Source organism: Limulus polyphemus, unplaced genomic scaffold (genome assembly GCF_000517525.1).
Source record: "Limulus polyphemus unplaced genomic scaffold, Limulus_polyphemus-2.1.2 Scaffold1987, whole genome shotgun sequence".
Taxonomy (NCBI): domain Eukaryota; kingdom Metazoa; phylum Arthropoda; class Merostomata; order Xiphosura; family Limulidae; genus Limulus; species Limulus polyphemus.
This window is the reverse complement of record NW_013667597.1, coordinates 149675-158868: the sequence shown is the minus strand read 5'-3', so window position 1 is coordinate 158868 and position 9194 is coordinate 149675. Positions and strand designations below refer to the sequence as shown.

Sequence of the window (9194 nt, the reverse complement as noted above, 5' to 3'; positions counted from 1 at the left end):
TTTCTTGCCAGCATTCTTTCAGAACATTGAAAGAAAAATTGGCCCCTGCTCAACTTTTAAAGCTTCCAGATCCCTCACTGCCGTACATACTGGATTGTGATGCTAGTAATGTCGGAATTGTAGGGGTGTTTTCTCAGAAAGTGGGCGAAAACGAACATGTGGTGGCCTACTTCAGTAGGGTTTTGAGTAGACCAGAGAAGAACTACTGTGTAACACGGAGGGAACTCCTTGCTATAGTAAATAGTCTGACATATTTCCATCCTTACCTCTATGGGCTAGGTTTCTCATCAGGACAGACCATGCTGCATTACGCTGGTTAAAATCGTTAAAGAACCCAGAGGGACAACTGGCACGTTGGATCGGATTGGAAAGACCAGTATAATTATGATATTGAATATAGAGAAGGAAAATCTCATGGAAATGCCGATGGACTGAGCCGAAGATCCTGCAAAAATGACTGCAGACATTGCTGCAAAAGAGAGGTTGAACTAACCACGTGCCATCAAGCTGAAGTCAAAGTGACTGAAGAAGTTGATGATGATGAAGTGGAACCAGGTATAGATATTAAAGCAGAACAGGAGAAAGATCAAGATTTGAAGCCAATAATTGATTTTTTCTAAAAGTGTTTTGCATCCTGCTTGGAAGAAGGTGTCTAGCTTAAACCCTGTGACAAAGAACTATTGGGCACAATGGGACCAGTTGAGGTCTGAAGATGGTATTCTTGTCCGGAGATGGGAAAATGACGATCTGGCAAACAGTTAAACCGAGAAAGTTATGGGAAGCTGTGCTGGTGCGTCAATCCCATGATAGTTTAACAGGAGAACATCTCGGATTTAAGAAGACATTGAGTCACCTACGACAGATATTTTACTGGATAGGTATGAGGCAAGATGTGGAAGAATTGTGCAGAACATGCGGTACATGTTGTGCTAAAAGGGGACCCAAGCATAAGGGACATGCTCCAATGAAGTTATATCAAATTGGTGCACCAATGGAAAGGGTAGCCATTGACATTGCTGGTGCTTTGCCCCAAACTCGTGCAGGAAACAGGTATATTTGTGTGGTGATGGATTATTTCACCAAGTGGCCTGACGCATATGCAATACCAAATCAGGAAGCTACAACTGTAACTTCGGCTATTAGTGATTTCTTCTTCAAATTTGGTATGCCATATGAATTGCATTCAGATCAAGACTGTAACTTCGAATCAGCTGTGTTCCAAGAATGCTGCAAGTTGTTTGGCATCCGAAAGACCAGGACAACGCCACTTCACCCACAGTCCGATGGGATGGTAGAAAAGTACAATTGGACAATGGGACAGTAATTGGCAAAGTTTTGTAATATCCGCCAAGATCACTGAGTTGTTTTACTCCCTCCACTGTTGATGGCCTATAGAACAGAAGAGCATGAAGCCACTGGATACGCTCCAGCAAAGTTGATGTTTGGTCGGGAACTTCGGTTGCCAGTGGATCTGTTAACAGGACGCCCACGTTATGAAGATTTGCCTGAAAATGTGTCAGAATTCGTGAAAGTGTTATCAGAAAGGATGGATAATATTCACCATCAAGTGCATTCAAACTTGAAAACGTCTGCTGATTCGATGAAGTTATGTTATGATAAGAGATCTACTGAACTCAGCTTTGTACCAGGAGACAAAGTGTGGTTGTGTAATCCCAGGAAGTCAAAGTGAAGTCTCCTAAGTTGTCCTCTCCATGGGAAGGCCCATACGACATAGTGGATCGTCTCTCAGACATGACTTTCCGAATAAAATGTGGTCGGCGAGGCAAACCAAAGGTGGCACATGCCAACAGACTTTGTCATTATCATGGTTCAGGACATTTCAGTTGGAACGAAGTTAACGACGAAACAGATGAGGTTGTGGAAGACGTGTCACCTGAAAAAGCCATTGTCGAAGAAAAAAAATTCTACCCGGTTTTGAGAAGGGAAACAGTGAAGCCCTTAATGAAGTTACTACCACTGATGTGACTATTACCGATAATAGGACAATTCCTGATGGAGCAGATGAATCTCACGTGAAGCAGAAGCCAACGAGATGGAGACCAGTACGGAATAAGATACGTCCAGTAAAATTAAGAGACTTTGTTGTATTTTAATTTTGTGTTTGTACATTCTGTCCATTTAATTAAGTTATTGTTAATTATCTATGGGTTTAATTTAAGTGGCTATTGATCGGGACGAACAATACTAAGGAAGGGGCAGTGTTACGACAGCGGAATTCACGTGACGCTAGTAACATGTAATGAGTATCTAGAACGTTCGTGAAGGCTCGAGTGTTTGCCAGACCCCTCTATTTTGTATATATATGACCGGCAAGAAGTGATGACGGAGCATAATTGCAGACAGAGAGATATAAAGACAGATAATCGAGTCAAACCGTAAGAAAAGTGCGTAAATCATTGTTAATTCTAGAGTGTGTTTAGGTTAAAGTGACTGTGGAAATTAAGTGTATCGCAAAGTTGTATTGAGATAGAATAAACTGGTTTTATTTAGGAAAGGACTTGTATCGCTGAAGTTTTGAGGGAAGGATTTTTTACGGGAAATTAACAAACTACCAGAGACTTAACAATATATATTATACTCTGTATATTCAACAATAAACAAGTTTTACATAACAGGGTGCTTCCTTTAATTTTCTATTCTGACTGACTCTTATTTTATATTGTAAAATTTATTGGTGCAATAATGAAATGATCAAATTAAAAGTAAACAGTTTACAAAGAAGCCTTGAATTTGTTAAACGTGGTTTTGATAATTTTTTATATTTTATGTCTACGATGAAACTAAAATACTGTTGTAAAATAGTAACGTTTCAGTTGCACTTAGCACATTCCTACAGCAAAACAACAACAACAAACAACTGTACTTGCTGTAAAATGAAGTTAATTGGATATGATTGTTAAGTGACGAAAATATTTGTCGTAATTTCAAGGTAAAAATTTTTTTTTATGAGAGTTTAATGTTTGTAGTGCAAACTGGAGAGCAAAGGCGTCGCTAGGTGCTTAAAAGTTTCGGCGCTCGGGTCCATAGGCGGGGGAATCTTTGACGTTTCAGTATGATATCGATCATGGTTTTTGATTTTGATTTTTCAAGATACCAACTAGGTATGCCGGTCACTGTCAAATAGAATCGTGGCACGGGCCCCATGTTCCAGTGCCATGCGACTTCTCAGTTGGAGATATGTATTCATTCTTAAAAAAAGATAAATAATACACGATCTGTTACTCCACAGAACATAAATGAGTTTATTTAATTCAGCGTTTCTTCATTACTGGATTTATTTATCTTTTTAAATTAACAAATGACTTTTTATTCTAATCTTGGTGTGTTATTATTAGTAATGTTCTTTTAGATAAGTATTTTTCCTTTGAAGAGGGCGCTTTGAAATGACGTCACAATGCTGCTTCGTTTGAATTTTGCGAGAGAAACCGTAGTTTTGATGTTAATTCGTATTATTGTTACTAGGCCTATGTTATTGTTAATGATAATGCTGATCGAAACTTTCTATGCATAAAGTAAGTATTTTAAAGCTTTCTCCATTATTTTTTTCACAAATTTTTTCTTATTCTTTCAAACTTAATTGCGGAAATACTAACAGTAACATGGAACAACGACAATTGAAACACAAGTTACAAGGACAAGCATTGAACTTTTGAAGTCTGAAGCAGACTACTGCAGCAGTGGTACTGGTACCTCTTTCTAAGACTATAGTAATATTAGCAGTAATACTGATATTTCCTAAGTTGTTAGAGTTATTGTTACTACTATGTAATATTTGTATGAATTTGCAGATTTGAAAATTTCAATGTGATGTTTTGTTTTTTAGGAAATGATTAAAAATGCCTATTTTGTTGTGCATTTTGATTATGATTTTTATGTCTCCTTTCAAGTTTAAGTTGTTACATTGTTGTAAAATTTTTTATAAAGTTTATTCTAAATGGGTAAATTTTATTTTTTCTTAATTTGAAAAAGACAGCACACATTTCCACTGTATTTATTATCACTGGCATACAGTAAAAATAGTTTACTTTTACTATATCAGAAGTACTATAGTATAAGCAAGCCAATTTTTTAAAATTGATAATCAGAAGGTTTCATTTAATGTGTAATAAGTTTTAAACCCATTATACAATATATTTATATATATTTATATATATATATGTGTGTGTGTGTTTGTGTATTTGTTTAACATTTCTCCAGTTATTTTCTTTGCCCATTCAAGCAGTTACATAAGTTCATAAAGGCCTTATATGAATCTGGTCTAACAGTAACAGTGATGTTTACTGTTTAGTGAAAAGAAACTCAGCATAGTTGAGTGCAAAATGATCTAAATAAGCCTACCTCACCTTGTTCCATGAAAAACATTTCCTATTATATTGCAATATTATAATTTTAATGAAGTATAAAATGATAAAACAAGATTAAAAAAATCAGGACTGTTATTCATGAACATCCTTTCTTCTAGTATCTTATCACTTTGATCCAATCTGCTGAACAGGAAGCCATATTGACTTATATAGTTGAAATTAACATAAAAAGAGTTATCATTACATGTTTGGATCACTAGCCTGTGCCTTCTAAAACTAGGTAAATACATCACACCAAGACAACTGAGATTGAGAAACTGGCTAAAATCAATAAAAGTACACTTGTATGGATGTTACAATGTTCAAATTAGTGCTGTCTTCTTCAAAACTATTTCACCATTTTTCATAGGGGCTATGAGTGCAGAAATGAATCTAAATTTACAAATCTATGTATTAAGTTAAGTAGATAAAGCCATTTTTATTTAATAAATTACAACTCTGAAGTATTGTTTTAATGTGGAAGAACAACTTCAAGCTTATTTTCAATATTTTTATTAATTCAGTGATTCAATGGTTTTCGGAGGGTGGGATGTACCTATTTGGGCATTATAAGAGATATGTAATTACATACTACATACTTTCATAAAAAGTGTTATTTTAAAATATATAGATTTGACATAGAAAAGTACATTTTGCATTGCAATATGTGAAATATGTATTGCAGGTCAAGTACAAAGATAATTAAAAGCTACAACAAACAGTTGAAAATTTCACCATTTTTAAAAAGTATCCTTTAGAACTTAAGTTTTCTTCAGTGTTGTTTGAATATCAGATTTCTAATATATTTGAGTTGCTACATGTACGTCTGTGAATATGCATATGAGATAAACGTTTTATGCCCATATAATACATTTTTTTATTTTTTCCTTTTACCTATGTACGGTTCATGAGTAATAGTATAGTGGGACTTTGGCATCTTTAAATTCCTTTGCCTTGAGCTTGGATTTCTGTGGACAATGTAGCTCTATTATGTGTATCTTTTTTTTTATTAGCAATTAAATGGTAACTGATACTGTAACATGTAGGATTAAGAGAAATTACATTGTTTTTTGCTGATGCTTTCTTTTTTCACTAAGTGCTTCTCAAATTGTTTGTTTTGTTATCAAATATACTTGACCATAACTATAATGGGATGATTATTATACAGGTTTACTGAGTTTTCCTCTGTCTTGAGAAAGAATTTGAGTTATAGACCAGTAAGAATTTACAAGAACATGAACATTTTTGATAACAGCCAAAGTTTAGTGCTAAAAAATTTCCATGAGTATAGCAGTAGCTCACAAAAAAAATCAACCTTGGGAAAGTAGGAATTTCTTTAAGATTTTGAAAATGTTGTGTATGTTACTATTTAAAAATAATAGAAGTTAGCCAAGAAACAAGTACAGCTGAATGAGAACTTTTATTTAATCAATTTTCTTTTAAAAAGTTATCTGCTGTGAATTTTAATATCCAGTCATACAGCAGCAATAGTTATTATACTATATACATAGATCACAAAATTTCACTTTTGTTAATTTTCTAAAAGTTAAAAGGACTTCACAATTCATCTATTGTTACAGCATTGTTATGTTTGTTCTCACACTGTGCTCCACACTTGCAGTGAATGATGCATGGGAGTCCTTTCTTTGAACAACCACACCATGTGCACAGATGGTTGCCATTCTTACAATCACACCATACAGATTGGAAAAGATGAGGGGTGCTGCTGCTTGATCTGTGACAACAGGGGACATAATGCCATTCTCTTCCTTGAATCTTTACTCATGGTAATTGAGCACTGTTCTCAACTGGAGCCAAGTGCTAGCTTGCAAATGAACTCTCAGGGAATGAAAGTAATAGGCCTAGCTTGTGGCCGGCATAATCTCCCCAGACACAACAAAAGCATATTGCAGATCATCAAGGGAATAAATGGCAGTTCCTCTAGCATACAGACTTCACAAAGTTCTCAATGCTAATCACATTATTGATATTCACACCTGTGTCACCAAAAAAGCAGAACACCTGGTCTAAACTGCCAAAATGCCTGCAAAACCTTCATGACTCTGATTTTGCCCACACCAAATATTGCAGATGTAGTGTCACATTCACAGCTTATGTGAGCAAACAAGATAGAGGCAAAGTTCTCAACTAAGGACTTCTTTTGCTACTTAGATAGACAAGTTGCTTATTTGGTTTCAATAAAAATGCATGACAAACACTTCTCACGATAAAGCAGGAGAACAAATATGTCTGTATTATCAGCAATGTTGAGCACTGCTTTGTGAGACACTTCATATTCACGGCTGTCCTGACATTAATAACATTGGCATCACCTTCATCTCCAGCTTGTCTCACACCAATGCCAGCAGCTTCTTGAAGATGCACAGAAAGAAAATCTATCAAGCCTTGCTTGTTTCACTCATTTTACAAAAAAAGTTTCTTTGTTGTTTGGAAGTGACATTTAGTTGCCTACAACAGTGTAAAGAAAATAACCTTTCTTGACTTTTGTCCATTTTTGTTTTGGTTCTTTGCTGGTTTTAGTAATGTAGCTGCCAAAAACAACACATAATGGAAACCCAGTGACATGCTGATAAACTACAAAGTTCACAAAAGAGATACAACATGTTTCCATTGTGCCAACCTTTGGCTCTGAGATGTGATGCAAAAGAGCACAACCATCAGATATCACTGCCATAGGCTCGTCTTGTTTTGATGATAAAATTCCAAATCCCATGTTGATTATATATGTAGCCAGTTAGGATTTCTGTGTTTTTTTCATGGAACTATCATCTTAAAAAAAAAAGAGATGCAGGAATGATTGACAGTTCACATGGAAATACAAATGGATTTGTTGGATCTGCCATAAAAAGGGGTCTTTGATAATGTTCAACAGAAGACATTTTCTTATCTTTCCGAAACACAGTAACAGTTAACTGGTTTTCTCATGGCAGCAAAAGTTGTAGCTTGATCATTTCTCTTAGGAATGAGATTTCTCAGTTTTTCCAGTAATTTTGTTATACCAAAATTAACAGCATCGTAGGCATTGATGTTTTCATCAGCTATCACCTCCTGTTGCAATATCTCTCAGTTCTGAAGTTTCATATTCTTTTGAAAAAGGAGACTGTGCTTTCAAGAAAGTGGCAGACTTTTGTCAATCTTCTGCATTCTTGCTGCATTTCTCGATGTTGTTCAGACCATGTGCCAGATGTAGCTCAGACTAGTTTTCTAAGTTCATCTGTATACTGTGCAATGACATGTGAAGATAAAGGTCACTTTGTTCTTGCAGCTTTCTGGTGAGTTATATTGAACAGACCTTATGTCTTCCTCGCTCACATGAGGCTCTACACTATGACCATATTTGTCTAAGTGCCATTCCAGAACATTTTGTTTTTCCTTACTGTGAACAAGCCTTGATCAGAATAATCCTTTAAACAAGTACACATTTCTTCACAATCTTGAAGATATAAATGCTGTATGCAGGAACATCTGGTAGATAAGATGCTAATTGTTCTCTCAATTTGAATACTATGAATTAGTGAGATTGTGCTATTAGCAATATACATAGGTCATTGAAAGCTGATCATTCAAAGAGTTGAGATTGCATCAATTTTGGGGTATGTTGCTACTACTATGAAGTCAGATTCTATGATTAGACATGAAAGCCTGCATACATTTTGTGTAGTACTTAGCTTCAACAGCATGTATGTCAGATGCAAAAAGTAATCTTGCTTTTATAGACAGTGTATCTTGTCTTCAGTTATTTTCATAAGTTTGGCTCGTAGAATACTGTTCTTTTCTTTATTGACCATTTCTACACTGCTAATGTAAAAATGCAGGTCTGAATGATGAACTGCTTCATGATTGAATTCCTGTGTGCAGATTAAACAGGGAGTTGGATAGTCAAAGGATTACTTTTTAGACTTCAGAGACTACAGCTTTGGTATCAGTGTTTTTGGTGCTGTGTAGTTTTTGTAGCAGTCATCGTGAATGTAGGCATTGTCAGAAGATAAGCCTATCACTTAGTCTCTGTCATCGCCATATTGCTGAGAAACTATGATAAAAATGGCAATATCCTTTACACTGAGTTTTCTACCATCAACCTCTCCACAAGTTACACAAAGTCCTTGTTCATCAATCAGCTTTACAATTTTCATCTACTTGTAAGACTACAAGAACATGGGCAAATAACAAAGTGTCTTGTACTGGAGCTTTCAATCAAAGATAAAATTGTATCTGTAATTTTACAATCACTTATAAAGGTCTGCGTTACTTTGCAGGGTTGGCCAGTATATAGGCTTATTTTTAATGTTAGAATGTAAAACTTACCAGAACAATTTTCTAGCAGTTATATTGGATTTTGACTGCCATTTTGCATATAGTAGAAATAACAAAACTCCATTTTATGTTTATCATTGCAAAGTTAAAAAAAAATGTCCTTTAATGCCATTCAGATTATCTCCAAGAACTTCAAAGTTATGAACAAATTGGTTAAATGGTGTGTCTTTCAGTTTATATGGGGGCATCATTTTATATGCTAAAAAATCAAATTTCCCCAAGACTGATTTTGGTTGAATTTTTTGTGAGGTACTACTATACTCATGAAAAGCTTTTGGCACCACAATTTGGCCGTTATAAAAAAAATGTTTGGGTTTGGCCATTTTTATGTAAATTATTACTTGCCTATTCTGTGTATATGTTTCTATCTGAGGTCAGGTTGATGTTGTTCTTTGTTTAAGTGTGTTAAGGCTAAAATATGTCATTTATAACTTATAATTTTTCCAAGTATTATGTGTAGATAAATACACTGAGTGATATAAAAATATTTTCACT

At 35.0% G+C, this 9194-nt stretch overlaps 1 protein-coding gene across 1 annotated transcript in view; it reads left to right on the top strand.

The window, feature by feature from the left end:
* The first annotated feature begins 3448 nt into the window (after positions 1-3448).
* LOC106465574 (inner centromere protein-like) overlaps positions 3449-9194 on the top strand; it is a 62160-nt gene continuing 56414 nt past the window's right edge. The window contains exon 1 of the mRNA XM_022393496.1: positions 3449-3533. The gene's annotated coding sequence lies outside the window, so the exon portion shown is untranslated. The remainder of the gene's footprint in view (positions 3534-9194) is intronic.